Source organism: Centroberyx gerrardi, chromosome 10, assembly GCF_048128805.1.
Source record: "Centroberyx gerrardi isolate f3 chromosome 10, fCenGer3.hap1.cur.20231027, whole genome shotgun sequence".
NCBI lineage: Eukaryota > Metazoa > Chordata > Actinopteri > Beryciformes > Berycidae > Centroberyx > Centroberyx gerrardi.
This window is the reverse complement of record NC_136006.1, coordinates 28,679,798-28,698,985: the sequence shown is the minus strand read 5'-3', so window position 1 is coordinate 28,698,985 and position 19,188 is coordinate 28,679,798.

The window sequence follows — 19,188 nt, the reverse complement described above, 5'->3', positions numbered from 1 at the left end:
GCCTTTCTTTCAAATGAGATCTCACTTGTGGTGAGTAATTTTTGAACATAACGTCAGCTATTAATAAAACTATCCCCTTACCACCTACACACAAAGGAGAAAAAGAGCAGTCTGAACAACTCTCCGGATGTGCAGACGTGGCACAAGCAGTGGGGAGTTGTTTTGTTGGCTTGCCACTATTAGGAGTTGGTGAGTTGCTTCCCCACTCACCATATGGCTGTCTCTTTGTAAAGCGATCATTGACAGCATTATGGGAGAAGAGGGCAGTTTGTAAAGCACAAAGGTGCGGCTGATTGTCAACATCCCGCCATGCATATTTCATGCCATTATATAACCTCCTTTCAACTCAAATTGATGTTGATAACAATTAGTGCCGCCAATGACTTTGACATTAGAGCATGGAATTGAGAAGTGGGAGAGTGTGACCTCATAGGATCGATAAGTGGCAGCGGGTGCAAAATAGTTCTAACATGATAAACTAGTTTTAAAGCAATCAGGCTTCCTTTAATATGTTATTTTTACGATACAGTCATTCATTACACTTTATTGCACTTTATCATTTGTAGCTCATAAATGCTGTGAATTCCTTCCAGGTCAGTACACACAAAGAGGTTAATTAAAAAGTTGTTTTTTTGTTCTTGTAACAAGTTCATTGACCTTTTCCCCCCGCCAGCCTTGTGGTTGTTTTAACAATGTTCTTATTAGACGGGTGTTAGTCTGGTGCTACATTTGAATTATTTATTTTGCTCCACTTCAGGCTACATGCTTTATCATCATGCCCCATATCCCCGTTACCAACTGGTGGTGGAAGGCAGCGATCCAGCATGCCTCCCAGCTCTACATTACCTCTTGGAGTGTGGTCAAACTAATTAATGTTGCTAATCCAGAGGTGATTAGCTTTAACGGCTATTGATTCTGGTGGTCCTGAGATAGACATCATATGGAAATTGAATTAACAATTATAACTTGGAGTACCCAATGCATGACATGTTGATAATATCAATTAATTGAGCTCCCTTGTTCATTCAGTAAAATAGAGACTGTGTATGTGAGTATATTGCAAAGACCTGTAGTTGTTGGTTGAGCAGAAATGTATCCATAGTATACCCTTCATCATAATTTTGGTTTATTGGCTTCATGTACTTTACATTCAAGGTTGATGTATTGAATTTCAGTTCACAGTAGAGGGCACTATGAATAAACCAAACACCAGTGGTCATGCCAGAATGGAACATCTTTCTGTACTGATTCTTCACTCCTTGGCTGCACTGCAATTAAATACCACCAGAGGGAAGTAGATAGTTATTTTCTGACACATGATATTACCTTGACTGTAAAGCTGATACATGTTTAAGACTACTGACTAAAGACACAGATAATTTAGTTTTTTCCCAAACATGATAGCTGATTAGTGCTGGCTAACTTTCCACTTTTGCAATTTGTTGAGCTTTTGCACTTCACTCTTCTGTTGCTCTGGGTTACTTTTAATGCTCTGAACAACATATTCCGTTAAAGTTCCTTTTGTTTCAGAGAAAAACAATGTGATCTCTTCTATGTATATCTGTTTACATCCCATTGTATTATTGCTAACCTCATTATGTAATGACTTTGTTGTAGCTGTCTCGAAATTAAATGCCCCCAAAGCAGTTTATTTCTCACTAATACACCATGGCACTGCAATCCATTTCAAGACGTTTAGCCATTGATTAATCCACTTTGGTGGGCACACTACCAACGTCATGGACCATTCACATAGACATTAACAGCAACAACAACAACAGCACTAACACAGGCAGAGACAACAGCCTGGAATCGTTAAGATGTCAAGTTGTTTCACAGGGATTCTGGCCCATGTTGCCTCCCATGTTGGCTGGTAGTGGACCTCGACTCTGAATATGTCCTATCAGCTGATCCCACAGGTGCTCAGCTGGATTAGATCTGGTGAGTAAGCGGGCCGCTGCACTTAACTGAAATCACTGTCATGTTTGTCGAACCAGTCCTGGATAACCTCTGCCTGCTGAAAATATCTGTTCACCCTGTAGCTGTAGCATTCCAGTGCGGTCTCCAGACCACTTTTCTGACGTCTTGGACTTGTCACAGTCTCATGCCTATTTTCTCTCAGACTTGTCTCGATCTGTCTCAAGTTGTTTTGGTCTCAGCTACTTTTCAACATTGACTCAACATTTTTCATATCTTTGTATCTATATTATTTCAGCTATGAAGGCCAGAAAAATGGTTCTCAAGCCAAAAAAGCAAATGACAAAGCAGTATTATTACTCCAGTATTTTGCATGCTGATAAATCTTTTCTGTCAGATCTCTGCTCTAATTAACTAGCTTACTCGTCTCTATTGTGAAAATGTGACTTTATTATTTGTGTCAATTACAGGCCACTGTAAGCTGTGCCAGAGACCTGTCATGTTGTTACATTTCCTACTGGTCGTGAATAGAGGTCGCAAATTACTTAATGTCCCTTTAAGAAACTCCTTAAGCATTATTTTTGCATTTGGAGATACATTGGATACATATGGATGTACAGTGATTACTGCCTATTTTATTCTTGGTCTTGAATAGGACTCGATTTGCTCTGGTCTTGGTCTTGACTTGGTCTCAACCTCCTTTGGACCAGTGGCTAGATATAAAAAATTCTGAGTAGATTCAATATGTGTGTTATTCCATAAAACTGTATGATTTCGGTGACAAAATGCAAACTTATTAACTCTCGCTAGAATAAAAATTAGGTCTGTAGAAAGCTCTAAAAGCTTGTTAATCACATGGACACATATAAATGTAATCATCATGAAACTCTACTGAGATCTAATAGGCTACTAGTTTAACATGGTGTACGAAGTGATTACAGCTTCTAATAAAATGCTTCCTGAATTCCCTCTTTGACGTTATCCTTCTTACTACCTCTTTGTGAGAGTGAGCGGAACGCCACAATTTGAAAATATTTAAACTTTTTTCTGTGCATGCTCCAAGTGACGCGCTTCAGTGTGATCAGGCCCTAAGGTGGTCTTGACCGCAGCCCTGCCCATTCACACTACTGCCATGATGCAGTAGTGTGAATGGGATGCACATAATTTGCAATTAGGTTCAATATCCTGTGGCTTTCATCAATGGCCTAATGTGTGCCAAGAAAATATACTCAGCCTGCGATGTTGACCTGCATCGTGACAGATCTACGCTTCTGTGCTTTTCTCCATATCCCTGTCCTCCTATAAGTGTGAAACAACAAGAACCAGACCTCATTTTATGGAGTTTCCAGCACCATCATTGTATTGGACTGTCAGCTGGCAAACTGTAGCCCATCTGTCACTCTGCACAGTCTTTTTGGGCCTTGTTCATCAGTTAGCCATTTTCACCATTGTCATGCTGTTGGCTGGACGTCCTTTGCATGGTGGACCACTGTTGATATACACAGGAAACTGTTGGACATGAAAAACCAATCAGCTTTTTAGTTCCCGATATACTCAGGAGCTTACTAGCAAACTTGCCAATGTTTTGTCTTGCATATTCCCCCACTGAATTATAATAATACCCATGTATCAGCTGTCTAAGGGCCAACATTCTTATTCAATGTGTCCTTTACAGTGACTGCAGTGGATATAATGGCTTCAATCAATGAGTGGTGATAGCTTTCACCAGGATTCACCTGATTAATCAATTTATTTGAAAGAGCAAGTGATCCTAGCATTTTGTACACGTATGACTGCAGCTGAAACAAATCCAGATCAATGAACTTAATGAAGAGCTACTTTCAGATTGAATAAAACAGAAAAACAACTCCAAAATGTCAACAGACAATTACAAGCCCATATCTGTGGGAGTCTGTGTGGACACAGGTTTTACTAAAGCTCATAATTAGTCCACTTCTGGCATGAAATATGATTTATTTGGCAGTGAGAAGGCCCTCACTCATTTGGACAGCGACTCGACTCAGCAGAATCTAACCAAACAACATCTACGATTAATTGAGTTTCCCTTTTTCAGTCCAAAGGGTCAAAGCGATGGGTGAGAGCAACACCCTATGAAGCCTGGCCAAACTCATTATAATTAAGCAGTATAATTCTCCTTGTGCAGTGACACTCTGAGCCAGCAAACGCGGCCCTGTCTCAGCAGTTGGGGATTGCCAACTCAATTCGCAGAAGAGCCACAGCCTCTATCAAAGACTGACACTTGGAGCACTACGAGTCATCTCTCTAGCCTTGTCTTTACTGTATACTGTACCACATACATCTGCACTGCAAAGTCATTTAGTCTAATATTGAGTCCTAAAATCCAATTTTTTTGAAAAAATCTGCCACTGGGGTGAGATAATTTCACTTTTTTCCAATGCAGTTTCACTCGTTTCAGGAGTGTCAGTATCTTGAAACAAGTCAGAATAAGGCAGATCACTGCACTACTATCAAGAAAATGACACTTGATTCTAGCAAATTCTTGAAACAAGTTGATTTGCATCAGAAACAAGTGAAATTATCTCACCCCAGTAGCAATTTTTTTTTCACTTATTTTATGAATATTAGGATTTTTAGGACTCAATATTAGACTGAATGACTTGTTAAGATGGAGATTTTTTGCAGTGTGGTGTGTATGTATATGCACACACACATGCACGCACACACACACATTTTAATACTTCTATTTATGTCCACATATCAACAATGCTCACAGGGCATAAACAATATGAATACAAAGAAATGATGTGTCTCACTCTTTAGACACATAGTTTCATCACAGTCACATATCTAGTGCGGCAATGTTAACAAGGCCCACTAAGAGCACAAAAAGCAGCAGTTCTCTCCCAATATGACGACGGCCTATAATTGCTGACACGGGGCAATACCTTGCCAGCTCCCTCGTCCGTCTCTTTGGCATTCCTGCCAGTTGTCGGCCTCTCGCCACTAGCTTGTGAACTTTGCCTAAACTACCAAATCTAAACACCAACGGCTGACATTTATAGCTGAGCTGTGAAATAGCTGCCATGAGAGATTGATATGATTTACCTGGCAGTGGATGTGGGTGCTACTCTAGTTTTTGTGGATGCTGGCGCTGCCCTAGCTGGCCAAAGTACCATCTTCCTGCCTCATCATGTTTCTCTTTGTCTTATTTGCTTTCTTATCTCATCGTCATTGTCCATATTGTTGTCCATTGTATTGTTTTGTCCCAGCACCTATTGCATGCTCAGCCGTCCCGGTGGGGGATCCCTCTGACTTGACCCACTCAAGGTTTCTTCTTCTTTTCCTAATAAGGTTTTCTTGGGCGTTTTTTCCTTGTCTTCACTGAGGGTCTACAGCTGGTGGTGCCAGGCCGGTTAGGCTAGGCAGCTTAGGTAGGCTTGTTATGTCTTTTTAACATGCTACTTTGTTTCCTTGTGTTTACTTTTGTTGCATACTGCATTGCATCATTTTGTTTTGATTGATTGGAGTACTATCTTGGCTTGTTCTCTGTAAAGTCCTTTGAGTCCTGCTTTGTGATGAAGGGCTATAGAAATAAACTTGACTTGACCTAAGGTGAGACAAGATGAAACTTTACTGATCCTCATGGGGAATTAGGTTATTGCAGCAGCAAAAGTACTATGATACAGTGGGGAAAAATAAAAACAGGACATAAGCACACACATAGAGTACAAAATTAGCAATAAAAACAGTAGAAATGATAAAACAATACAGCAAAAGTGTTAACGAACTAACTAATGCATTTACTAACATGAATTAAACATAACAACATTAACAAAGATTATTTCACGTTAAATGCATGTGAACAACTGCACTAATTAATGTTGTTACACATGTTTGTTAATAATGTAAACTAACTGTGTTTACTAACATGAATTAAGCATGAACAGTGACATTAACAAAGATGAGTTCATAGTAAATGCACAATAAAAAAAACTGCATTAAGTAATGTATCCTGGCATTAACTAAAGTAAATGCTAAAGTGAGTAAGTCACAAGCATTACCTAATGTGCCCACACATCAATTATCTTACAATATTGTTGCATACAGATGTTAGTAAAAGTCTTGATTGCTATGGATTACTAAATATGAAATATGTGCTGTGTATGCATGTATACAAACATGTTTGTGATATGCAGAAAATACATATAACAATGTTTGAAAACTGAAGGAGCATACAGGTGAATTTACAGCAATGTACATAATGTGCAAATGTGCATGGTACTCACATGAACAAGTCTACAGAAGGCCACGCACTGTGACCCAGCAGTTTTACACATTCCTGCTCTGTTCATGAGCAACTGGTTTGTCATTGTAATCACTCTATCACCTCATTCCTCTCTCTCCTTCATCCTCTGTGTCTCGCTGTGGGAATCCTCTCTGTAAATCCCACAATGCATCTGACACTCCAATTACGCTAAGCTGTCACTGTCGCCATGGTGAGACGGCTCTCTTTGTTGTTGTTATAGGGGTGCTAATGGCGAGCCTCTGTTTGAAGCAGTTTAACAGACACATCAATGGGCGAGCTATGGAGAATAGGATTGGTTAGGCTGCCTTCGAAAAATAGGGTTCAGTGCCCACTGCTGATGGTAAATTAGTGAGCAAACAGGCTGTTGTGGACTTCAGTATTCCACAACAGGAGATGGGTCAGCTCACTTTCAATTCCATGTATGAATTTTGTACAAGGACCTCAGAAAAAGGATTTTACATTCAATCTGTGAGGACATTTTATTGTTTTTACATGACTTGCAGGTTTAATATAAATTTTGAATTGACTGAATTGAGTAGAACCCTATCCCACACTGAACCTGGCCTATAGCATTATAGTAATAATCTGCAACATTTCCATATTCATAAATGTCCATTTGCTACTGTCTGTCGATGATTGCTATAACACACTAGTGATTCAACCTATATCCAGTTCATGAAAGCTTTTACATTTGCTGTTCTAAACACCCGGTGTCTGGTAGTTCTTTCCTGGGAAAAATCCCCTGGCGCACGGGAAGTGATGCGTTTTACATTTCAGGATTGTTTGAAATAAATAGAAGAAGTGAGTAGTTGGCATGAGCACAGAGCACAAAATAAAATAAAAAACACAACAGCAATGAGCACTTAGGACCAAAGATGGAAACAAAACAACAACAACAAGGATTTCATGGATTACCACTTTAAGGGACGAAGCCCCACAAAAAAATGATTCACATGCTGCTCCTTCTGGTCAAGATTTATGAACTTGAACACGCCTCCCTCAAAGCTTGAAACAAATCAAACAAGACTCTCGCAGTAATGTCTCTTGGCAATGGCCGATCAATATAGTGACAGACACAGCAAGAACACAGTGATCGAACAGAGATAGGAGCACATTTTGGACTTCACAGCTGTAATAGATATTTGGGATATAGTCTACTTGCAGAAATATGGTGGTGTCAACAGTGCATAGGGACAAAATGTGAAATGGCATTTGTCCGCAGTATGCCATGCTTTGTCTGTTGATCACAGATCATAAAAATAACATAGGCTATGTGATGTGTGTGTGTTGCAGATACACCTGTGATATACATGAATTTGTGTTGTTTCAAATAAGTCTACAAATACAACAGCAATTGAAAAGTATAAAAAAGATTTTGTACTATTACTAGTCCACATAAGTATCCTATATGTGGACTGCTTTCACATATGAGAGGAAACCAAATCATAATCAGTATCAGAATTGGTTTAATTTGCCAAATACAAAGGACTGAGACACTACCAGGACAACATAACAGGACTTCACATGATATATTGTATGACAGTAGACTGAATATAAACAGGTTACAAGTAGGCTACAGTAGAGATTTAAAGCCAAAACTTGTCATGCTACAGGTAGTCATACTTCAAGGTAGTAAACAAAATAAAAAAAAAAGAACTTTAATACTATACCAAAGGATACCAAAGGATACCAAAGATACAACGTTGCTGAGTCCAGCTTTCTCTGAATTTAGCGCTGCTAAACAGCGCTAATTGCTCACACAATTTTCATCTTAAGTCTCGATTTGTCTCTTCTTGTGTGGAAAAATGTAAATATCCAACACCAGAATTTCAGTTTAGTAAACAGGGTGAATCTATGGTGTCTCAATTAGTGGGGATGGGACGCTCTTCTCTGTTGCAGCCCCATTTACTTGTGATTTAGGCTGTTGAGATTGCTGGATTTTTGCATAAAAATCTAGTTCAGCTTTGATTCTCAAAAAACGTTCCTGATTTTCTTCTGTTTTCTGGCTTTCAGAAGGTTACCATTGCAATCCAATAGGTCACTTGTCCCACCGTAACCTTTTGATCGTGCTGAAACATGACAGCGAAGGGGGCACAGTTGGCATCTGAATAGCAGAACATTCCCTCTGGAAATGAAAGGCCAACAGACTAGAATGCCATACAAGGCTTTAAATGACTTTTTTTACTGCCACAAAGCAGGAAATAGCAAAAGGTCTGGAACTTTCTAGTGACACATAGTATGCTATCAAATGGAAATGCCCCCAAAGCCACAGTCAGTCCCAGTAGAACCGACACAAAGCTACGGGCTGGATATCGACTCAGGTAGCCCCTGGACAGTTGCGTCAAGAGAAAAGGAGGATGTCACAGCGTGTTCGGCTCCAGTAAGCAAACATCTTTCCTCTGAAAGGGCCTTTCCCTCTCCACTATGTGATTCAATGCCCTGAGAAGAGGAACAAAGTTTGAAAAGCCTTTTGTCAACTGAGGATCCCTTTATTGAAACAAAGGTTGTCAAATGTGGCGGACAAAACCTCTCCTCCAAAAACTTGGCCAGGTATTTGATACAAATGGCAGAATAGTAAAAAGAAAAAAGGTATCTGCACACTGGACTGATACTCTTTTTATGCTTGTTTGACCAACTGGACATAATCAGACGTGTATCTTTTTCTCTTATGGTTTGGACAAACAAATACCCACCAATATTTGACTGAATGAAAATCGATATTTAGTGTTGGAGCTGACCCTGTATATAAGGTCTGTAAAGACAGGGCTTATTCAAAGCACCATTACTCAGCTTTTTTTGTTGTTGTTAATATCGCTTATTATTGTGCCACTGCAGGGCAGTGATTTTGAAATGAGGACACAAACTCATTTGGCACAGGGGCCAAATTAAATAGCCTGCCATTATAGACTACAGTCTACCAATACATTAAGAAAACAACTTTTAAAAACAACCTCTTGGCCCTCCACAAATCTGCAATATTTCGTTGAAAGCTGCCAGAGACTCACTGCTGCTCACTTATCTCACTGTTCAGTTGTGTGAATGGAGAGTCTGTCTTTCTTCTGTTGACACCCCATGTGTCTCTTCTTTTTCTTGGGCTGATGGCGTGACTAACGCCGTCAGACTGAGAGGGAGGAAGAGGTCTCGCCGCACTGAGGATCATAATAATTGGATGTGCATACAGTCATTCGGTTTGCTGATGATTGGGAATGCTAACTCAATTGCTTTTATTACCCAAACCTAATCCCTGTAGGTAATGCGTGAGAGGTGGAGTTGCATAGAAATTACACAGGTAAATAGTCTCTAGTGTGAAATAGTTTCTGCTATAGTAAATGGAAATAGCCAATGGATTGAGTGAGTGTGTGTGTGTGTGTGTGTGTGTGTGTGTGTGTGAATGTGTTGTCTATAGCATGTCTATAGCTGCATTCAGAATGGTTCACTCGTTCACTCATTCACTATTCCCTATGGAGTGTTTGTCATATAGTGAACTATATATGGGCAACGACCGAACAAAGTTGCGGACACTACATTAAACATCATTGCTTCAAAAAAAATATGCTGGAAATTTGTGTGATGCACCTGGATGCGCCCAGCATCTCATAAACAAACCAAGCACTCATGACAGCAGGTTGAAATGTACATTATAAATGTACTATTGATCTTGCAAAGTTTTGAACATTAAATTACAAATAAATTGTTGAAATTCTTCTGTCAACTAAGGTGCTGTCTCCTAATGGTAGCAAGCTGTTTTGGTTTGGCAAACAGTAAGCTTGTGAGTTAGCTAACGTTGGCTCATGAGCTAGCGACTAGCACAAGTTTTCATATTACCTCCTGTATTGGTGGCTAAAGTAGCTAGCTAGCTGACCTGCAATGATGATTCCTGTAGTTGTTTTGCTGCTTGTGGTCGAATGAGGCGTCCTTTGTTGATTGCCAACGCTGTCAACCAGAAAATAGACCAACTTCTATTAGCTAACATGTTAGCTAGCTTCACCTCCTTCTTCTGACATGATCGCATTGCATTGTGGTATACAGGAGAAATTGTAGGGTAAATCGTCTGTTCACTACAGTTTGCAGTGCATTGTGGGTATTTAATAGTGAACTATATATTGAATCAAATTAACCGTTGAGAATTCAGACATTAGTACAAAATGGTGGACACACTATATAGTGCACTATTTCTGTAATAGGGAACCGTTTCGAACACAGTTTATGTGCGTGGGCAGGCAGGCAGGCATGCATATGTGCAAGCATGCAAATGAGAGTGCATATAAGTGTGTGTGTGTGTGTGCATGTGTGTGTGTGTGGTGTGAAGGAGGTCCCTGTGCAGATCCATACCATTTTTTTGTGGCTCCAAGAGGGAGAGAAGAGCGAAGATGTTTGAGCCCTCTCTATCTCCAATGAGAACACTTGAACTCCAATTTCCTCAGAGACTTGCTATACTTCAGCCAGACCTGTGATCCGAATTCTAATGCTATACGGCCGTGCAGTGAACTACCAGAAGCGTGTCATATCACCATTTGCTGTGTCTTATATCTACAGAATGAAGTGCTGCTATATAGGAGTGGTGGAACCTAATGGGCTGTGATAGATACAGAAGATACATTTATGCATTTCATTTCAGAGCAGATATATACTATATACATTTCAGTTGATGGGAATAGATCACAGCACAGCTTTATGGCAGAAGACAATACCTGTTACATTAACACGTTGGCTAACACATCTTTTTTTATACTTCATCTGTGGTACTATATATTATATTTATCACCTTTTCCATGTTGATACGCTCAAGTCCCAGATGAAATGGAGAGAAATTGATTCATGAGCAGAGCTGACCGAATCTGTAACTTAGCTCCCATCTTGGGGAAATTTGATAAGTCTATTTTAGCTACATTGTATGACTGTAATGAAAAAGGGAAGCTCCCCTGAGGTTTGCTCACCTTTGAAAGAGGTGTATTGTTTGTTTCTTTTCTGTGCCTTCTTGGCTGAGAATATTATGGAATTGGAGGCATTATTCTGATACTAAGGTGAGATATGCAGTCTCTCCATTCACTGCACTCATACTTTCCAACAATGAATATGATTTGAATGCATTTATGGCTTTTTTATATTCATCATGTCCTACCTCTCCCTCTTGAACTGATCCTGTTGTGATTGCTGAAGAGCAGGATGACATTAGATTCTCCAAACAAAATTTCCTCAGGTTATTTTCTGTTGCCGGGTAGGGTAATAATAGGGGCTTGAGGCAAAAAAAAAACACCATTAAAGTTTATATGTCCTTAAAATTGGGATTGTAGTTGCAGAAATGCCCCATATAAACTAATGAACGAAAAGGAAAAGTGAGTGCTGGATAATAAATAAGTTTGTAATGATATTGACAATGAAATGCCAGGAAATTACATCCAAAATCAGTTCATAGAGGCAAAAAAGACAACTGTTAATGTCCCTCCCTACTTGCTGGCATTACATGTAACAGTGGAAAAGGCAGTTCATCTGATGTGTTTTCAACAAATAAGAAAAAGCCCTGTGGCTTTTTGTAAGGAGCGCTGAATGTGCTACCACTGCTGAAAGATGATGTGTCTGTCTCTATAAGAAATACAGTGGATGACAGGTGAGAGACATTTGCAATCCTTTCACATGTGGATGTTTGGCTGTAAGCATGGGTGCTTCCCCACTACTGTCTGATGGTGAGTAGAGAATATCAATCAGTTTTGCTTGAGGAGTGGGGTAGCGTGTGGGATATGCAATAGCAGAGGAGGGGTAATGTTGCATGCATGAGAGAGGGAGAGAGAAGGATATTCAAGAAGGTTCATTTTTAGATTGTACTAAAACAAATACTGTACTCTAGGTGGTTTTCTTGCAGAGAACTTTTGCACCTTGAAGACAGTCCTGTGCTCTGACCTCTCTGAAGAAATTCATATCTATAGGAGGCTATGTGTGTGTCTATCGAGGAGGCATAGGCAGAAAGGTACATTTCAATTGTCTTGTGTAAATTCACAATAAAGTAATCATCTGTCTTTTGCTTCTTCTATTAGCCCAAACAGGTGCCAAAATGAAGGTTAAGATAGAATTGCTTTCAAGTCGGGTTCATTTCAATGTCTTTTAGACCCACTATCTATTTTTTTCAACCACTAAGCCAAGGCCTTATCTCTAACCTTCCCAACCACTACTGCATGTGCATTTGTAATTTGTATTTCCCAGATGTCGCAGTAAGCACTAGTGTTACCACAGAGATTTGGAGGCACAGAATCTTCAGCTAATACATACAGTATGTTCCATTAAGGCACGGTCAGGGTGAAAATTTGCTTTGCCTCCCATTCACTTCCATTGAAAAGTGTTTTCTGGTTGAGAAGAAATTTAGCCCCTTCATGTCCATGCAGAGTTCACTCTGACCTGCGAATCCGCAAAGCTAGCCAATAGAAATGCTGCTTTGTGCATATTGACCTCTGAAAGGAAATTCCACATTGAGGAGTCTCTAATGTCACATTATCCAATTTTATACATCACTGCTCTAGCAGAGTACAAAGATAAGCAAAGAGATACATGGCTTTTAGTCAGTCATGAGGAAGGACCAGATGGTACATTTATGAGCATAATGATTTGATTTATGTTTTTAAGTTACCCTATGATACTAGCTAACTAGCATGCTAGTAGCTAATAGCTAACCACCACTCAGCACTGAGCATTGATTGAAGCTGAGTGGTAGTAAAGGTGTTCACAGAATGTGAGATTTTGTCGTCTTAATGCCGTCCCAGACAAATTTTTCATGTCTGGGAAAAATCTTTCGTCGTAAAACGATGGCCGTCAGTCTTTGTCTCCAGTCAGTCTTTTCTTTGTTCAGTGTGACAAGGTAAAGGACAGCCAATCCATGGAGGCTCCAACAAAGTTCTGGCAATGTTAGAAATTCGGGCCCATATTCGTGTAGTATGACCGCGGTGCCAGAACACTATTCTGGCGAGTGACCAATGGGAGCACGGCAGGAAAGACGGCATATTAGTGCCTCAGCTGAATAAAATGTAAACACAACCAAACATATTTCCTCCCAACTCAAAAGAAAGCATGATGATGGAACCAAAATCCTTTGGGATACAATAAAAGAGGGCAGACACCTCTTTTTGGGCTTCTTGAGGCAAAACATTGCCGTCATTACCGCCACCACTTGCTGTTCCACCGCCACCATTTTGAAATTCCCAAAAGCGACCTGAGGGCTATATGCTCAGTGCTGAGTGGTGGCTGGTTAGCTATTAGCTACTAGCATGCTATCACAGAGCTCAGTCAGTGTGCCATCAGCTGACGTAGTCATTCAACCAATCACACAGCTGTGGAACGGCTTCAATTCGTATGGTCTGACAGGCTGACAATCAAGATTTTACTTCTCTCCAATCGCACAGTCTGACATAAAGTGAACGCAAAAGATGGCCACAATCGCACAGTCTGTAAACACCTTTAGTTAGCTATTAGCACCTCCTCAAATTTTGAAATGCCATCACACATGACATCATATTCTTTTTTGTCATGAAGAGCGAAGATCATTTGTTGGGCGAAATCACCAAGCCTTTAACCAGCTTAATGAATGGTTTTAGTAGTTGGTGGTGGTTGATATGCCTTCACATTACGATGCGGCAGTTATAGATGAGACGTGATTTGGCAATGTTGGCCCAATGTTTAGTGAGCTGTGTAAGTACAGTGAATGATTGGGACTCTCAAAGAGTGTTTACTCTTCCTTTTCTCAACAAGGTTGCGAGTGGATTGATTGATAAATATTTAATGTTGTTTTCAGCACTTCAACCAGTGGCAGACTTTCTTTCATGCCAACGCTAGGGCTGCACTCACTGCCATCTTGAAACGTTCCTCGATGCAGTCCTGCCTAAATGAAAGCATTTAGACTGCCTCCTAACCCCAGGGTTATTACAGTAAATATTTTTTCACACAGGAATAATTAGGGCATATCACTTGGATCAAAAATGTTTACTTACCCACTGTGTATGCTGCAGTTGTAGCTTTGGGGTTCATGCAAGTGAGATGAGGGGAGATGTTTTGCGTGTTGGGTCAGTTTAGAAATGAGAAAAAGTATGTGATACAGAACTAACGTGCTAATACATGCTATGGCATCTTAACATCATTATCACACTACAGATGCATAGTTATTGTACATATAATCCACTCCCTGATGACACCATTTAATGGTGGAAATGAGTCAATATCTCCTGGCAAAACTGGCAAATAACCTAATTCAACCATACTAGTAAGGAACCAAACTAGTTCAGGAAAGCAAAATGTGTGTTGCATCTCAATGGCTGCAGGGAGGTTGGTGTTCCTGTCCTTTGTTTGTTACTTCCACCATTTCTTTCAGATGTAGAACAGTAATCAGCCCTCCTGCTGCACACTGTGCCCATATAATTATGCTTAACTGAGGTAAATTGTGTTTAAAATGGCTATAGCAGCAGTGACTATGTACCACCACTGTTACGAGTTATAGCATGTTTTCCTTGACACTACATGTTTTCCTTTCAGCAAACCTTTATTTAATATGATTTCAATACACTTCAAACATATTGGAGTGCTAGTATTTGCTGTAAACTTCAAAACAAGTAGTGAGGTTCCTCTAGAAAAAACTGCGTGCACCTCAAGTCATGAGTCATAGTCATGAGGCCATGAAAATAGATGTGCACACTCCCTACAATATAATATTAACTCAGCCACACAGTCTGCCCAGAAGCCATCAGTGCATTTGCCATTAGATAGAGGTTCAAAGAATCAGTACAGTATCTACTGGGACATTTTGCAATAACGGCTCCATTTGTTTCATGTGCAAACATGTATGCAACCAGACTTATTTGGTGTATTTGCAATCAGTAAGTTTGCCTTCAAGCGAATATTACACCACAGATCTTTTTTTTTAATATAAAAGCCCATGTATTTTATCTAGGCAATATGTTTCGATGAATATAAATGAAGAAATTTTCATTCTGAGGCATGCTGCCTACTGTTAGCACAGCCGTTTTCCGCTGGGTTTGTGGATGGCAGCAACTTACTTTTAGGACCATAAAGCATAAACAATTTGTTAGGGAGTAAGTGATTATACAGAGTGCATTAGCTGCCTATCCCGTTGTGTGGGTGTAATGTCATTTAGTTTCATAGCCTCGGTGCGGCTGCCTGTTTGTGTAACTGTTGTGTTTCTCAGGATGTGGTGCCAGATATGCAGCCAGACTCCTCTCCCTGATTTATCGCTGACACCGGCCTCAGAGCCACTCAATTCCAACATCTCCAACTCATCATTCATCAAACAAGCTGACTGATTTAAAGGCTTGATAATGACAATGCATAGACACATTAATCATTCAGCTGCGACTTCTGCATCGGATTTTTATTTTTAATTTGTTGGCGCTTGTTTGTTTTTAACCACACAGTCGAAAACAGTCAAAACAGTTGAAAATTAATTGGTGTGTCCATATTATGGGCATAAATAGCAATGATGATGGTATTATTCAATATGTATGAACTGTTTCAGTTGCCAAAGGATCGAATTATTTGGTGTTAATGCCAGAAAAAATATAGTATACTGATGTGACATGCTACATTATAATAAAATGTAATTCAGCATTGCAAAACAAAAGGATGTAATAGCCTAATAAATTATAACAAACTATAAGAATAGATTTACAGCATCAGGGACTGTAAGTATTAGCGCTGTTGAACCCCTGTGGAAATTAAAGTTTCTAATCCTGTTTTTGAGTTTTTCACTGCATATCATGAATTATTCTGTCAGGTACTTTAAAGTGGGACTGAACCACATAAACTTGGTGGATTTACACATTCAAACTTTTCCAATTATATAAATTTGTGTTTATGCCATACTGTGGGTCATTTAAGTGCTATTAAACTTAATTTTATGATATTTAACATTTAATAATTAATGGGAGAGTTATTTCAACTTATCTTGCAACTTATCTGGTACATTATTTTCTTCTTTCTTTAATCGTATCTTTGGTGGGCAAACTGGCCTGCAAAAAGCTTACAGCTAACCAACAGGGTAGACCGAAGCTAAAAACCCATTATAGATGTTGATGGTTACTCTTCCTGATGCTAAGAATAATGCCATTTTTAAATTTGGTAGCAATGACAGATATACTGCCATGCGGATGTCTGACTGGCTTTACACTAAACAAATAGTGGGCATATAGAGATAGATAGATACTTGAATGATCCCAGTGGGGAAACTCAATCATTGCAGCAGAAAATAATATGATATAGATGAGAACAAACATAAAGTTGGAGGAAATAATTACAACAAAAAAAATGTACTGAAGATAATAAAATACATAAAGATAAAAATACAGCATCTTCGCCATGCTTATTATTGTTTTGACAGTGCCAGTAAAAGAAGGGTGTGTGTCTGTGTGTGTTTGTGGGGGATGGGGGGTGGTGGTGGTGGTGGTGGTGGTGGTGGGGGGGTCTGATTAGATGGGTTTTGATGGGATAGTCGCTCTGCAGTCCTGACCATGGAGGGAAGATTGCTCCACTGCTGGGGAGTGCTGACCGGGTGGATCGAGGGCCAGTTCACATCAGGCGCCACTGCTACTTTTCCTATGATGCAGATTCTTCCTGTAACCTTGGTATCACTTAAAAACACAGGAGCTATGTGCAGTTGAGCTCATTTGAATGGCATATTGCTGTCGTTAGGTGAAAACCTCGTATCTCTAAAATGACACTGCCATCAGTCAAGAATAAGGCTGTTTCTCTGACATTTAAAGATATGTGGTTTTCACTGACAGCTGCATTATGGCAGTGGCTGGTGTGTCCTGGAGTGAGGTAAATGCCTTGAAATTTTGCTCATGAGGAAAGGATATCAAGAAATATTGCATTCATTTTAATGCATGTAGAATTTTTACCTGTCATTCTCAAATTAGTTTTGATAGCATCATGGCCGTATAGAAAAATGAGACCATTGCTGTATAAATTGGTTAATTATATGTGTTTATTCTATTTGTCCCCGGGTACAATTTGGAGCAAAATGTGCAGAATTGACTCATGGCACAAAGATAGAGCCTCAACCAAAACAGAAAGAGGACTTGTTCGTACAGAAACAAATATACAGGCAAGTATAGATGCTATCCAGACTCCTATCTTTTTGATCGGGAAGTCAATCTGAAGTTTTGATATACATATTATCATTTACATTTCATATTTAGGAACTCTGACGAACTGTATACAACATGGAGTGTTAAAATGTGTTCCATATAGGACACTGTTGTCAGTGTCAAGTATGATTGGCAGATTTTCTTGATGATATGCATACAAAGGTGCATCAATTGGCCAGTGTTGTCGCTGCCGCCATCTTTAGCATTACGGATTTTCCCCATTCAGTGCCCTGTCTGTATATAATTCTGTCTCTGCTGTCGTTAACACATCTGATTTGCATACTAGCTAACATATCTAGTAGGGCCTAGTAGCTAGTGTTAGTAGTGGCTATAGTCGCATGCTAATGTCAACATGCGACTGAAGCCACTACTAACACTACTATGCTTTGTTGTATTAGACTGTTGTCTAGTTAGCTAGTTAAGAACACCAAAAAAAAAACTGTTTATGCACCAACTCGTAGAGCAATGGAGAAGTGACTCGGAGCACTAGAGGGGAAAGACAGTTTCCTGTGCCACAGCAACCTAAATTAGTAAACGAATCCACCTTATCAGAATTCATTTAGCCTACATTAGGACCTTATTACATAGATTTGTGACACAATTGCAAAGCCATATAGATAGAAATGGGAAGGATGTGACTGCAAAGAATAGGAAGTCAGACACCATATAAAGAGATTCCCCATTAATGCAAAAAAAAAAAAAAAAAAAAAAATCAATAATGGCTTGTCCTCTGTCACATATTTTATTGTTAAACAAATACATGACCATTAAAGTCCACTTCTCTTTAACCATTAAAATGCTAACTACTACAGCTATCAAAATCTGGTCGCATGTCATGGCGTAGGCTACATGTTTCCAGTCTGCAGTGTTCCTAGAGAGTTTGGTGTATTGTAGTGCAAGGGTTTAGGGCACAGCGACTCTGGTATTTTCAATGGCTGCATGAAGGAGACGTTTTCTAATTTTAGCTTGTTAACTATAATTTTGTCTTTTTCACATCACAACTACATGACATAATTCCTAGCATGTTAGCATTTTTTTTTTATTTTTTTTTTTAGCATTATGAGTAAGTCACTAGACAACACATTTTGTTATGGTTGTTTGAATCTCAAAATAAGTGATGACGACTGAGGTAACAAAAAACAGTAATGGTGAGAGCCACCTCCTGTGCCCTTGTTTGCAGTTTGGAACTCCTCACTGTTTACACAGCCCAGGGCCAAGCACCCTGTTAAAAAGGGGCTCTACAATGTAGTTAGCTAGGCTAAGATAAGAGATAGCACTTTATTGATCCCCTTGGAGAAATAAGTGATAGAGAATGAAACTATACAGAATAGCATATAAAAGATGTATAGAGATAATTCAACACAGCCATAGACTGCAGCTGTATCACATAGCCTAGGGTGTCCAAACTTTTTAAATGGCAAGACAAGACAAATCACAAGGACACCCATCTGAGAGGATTTGTTGTTGATATTAATACAGAATTATATACTATAGTGCAGGTGAGATAACAGCAGGGTGAAACCTAAGAATATTAATTCTTATACACTTACTCATCTTGCTAAATGAAATAATACTGAAATTGAATAACTATTTCTTATTATGTGGGGAGCTCCTGGCACCACTCAAGGAAGGAAGCACATCCATTCTAGGTGTGGCCATGTATTGCAGGCTATAGCAGGTTAGCCGAAAAATCTCAATGATTTACACGCCTGTGAGATTAAAATGAAGTTTCTCACATTCTGCATATGAAACTCCGAAGTGACATCATGTATGGAAATATCCCAGTGTAGCCCCTCCCTGCCCAGTGACATCAGACGGGGTCTTGCTGCTTTCCTACAGAACACG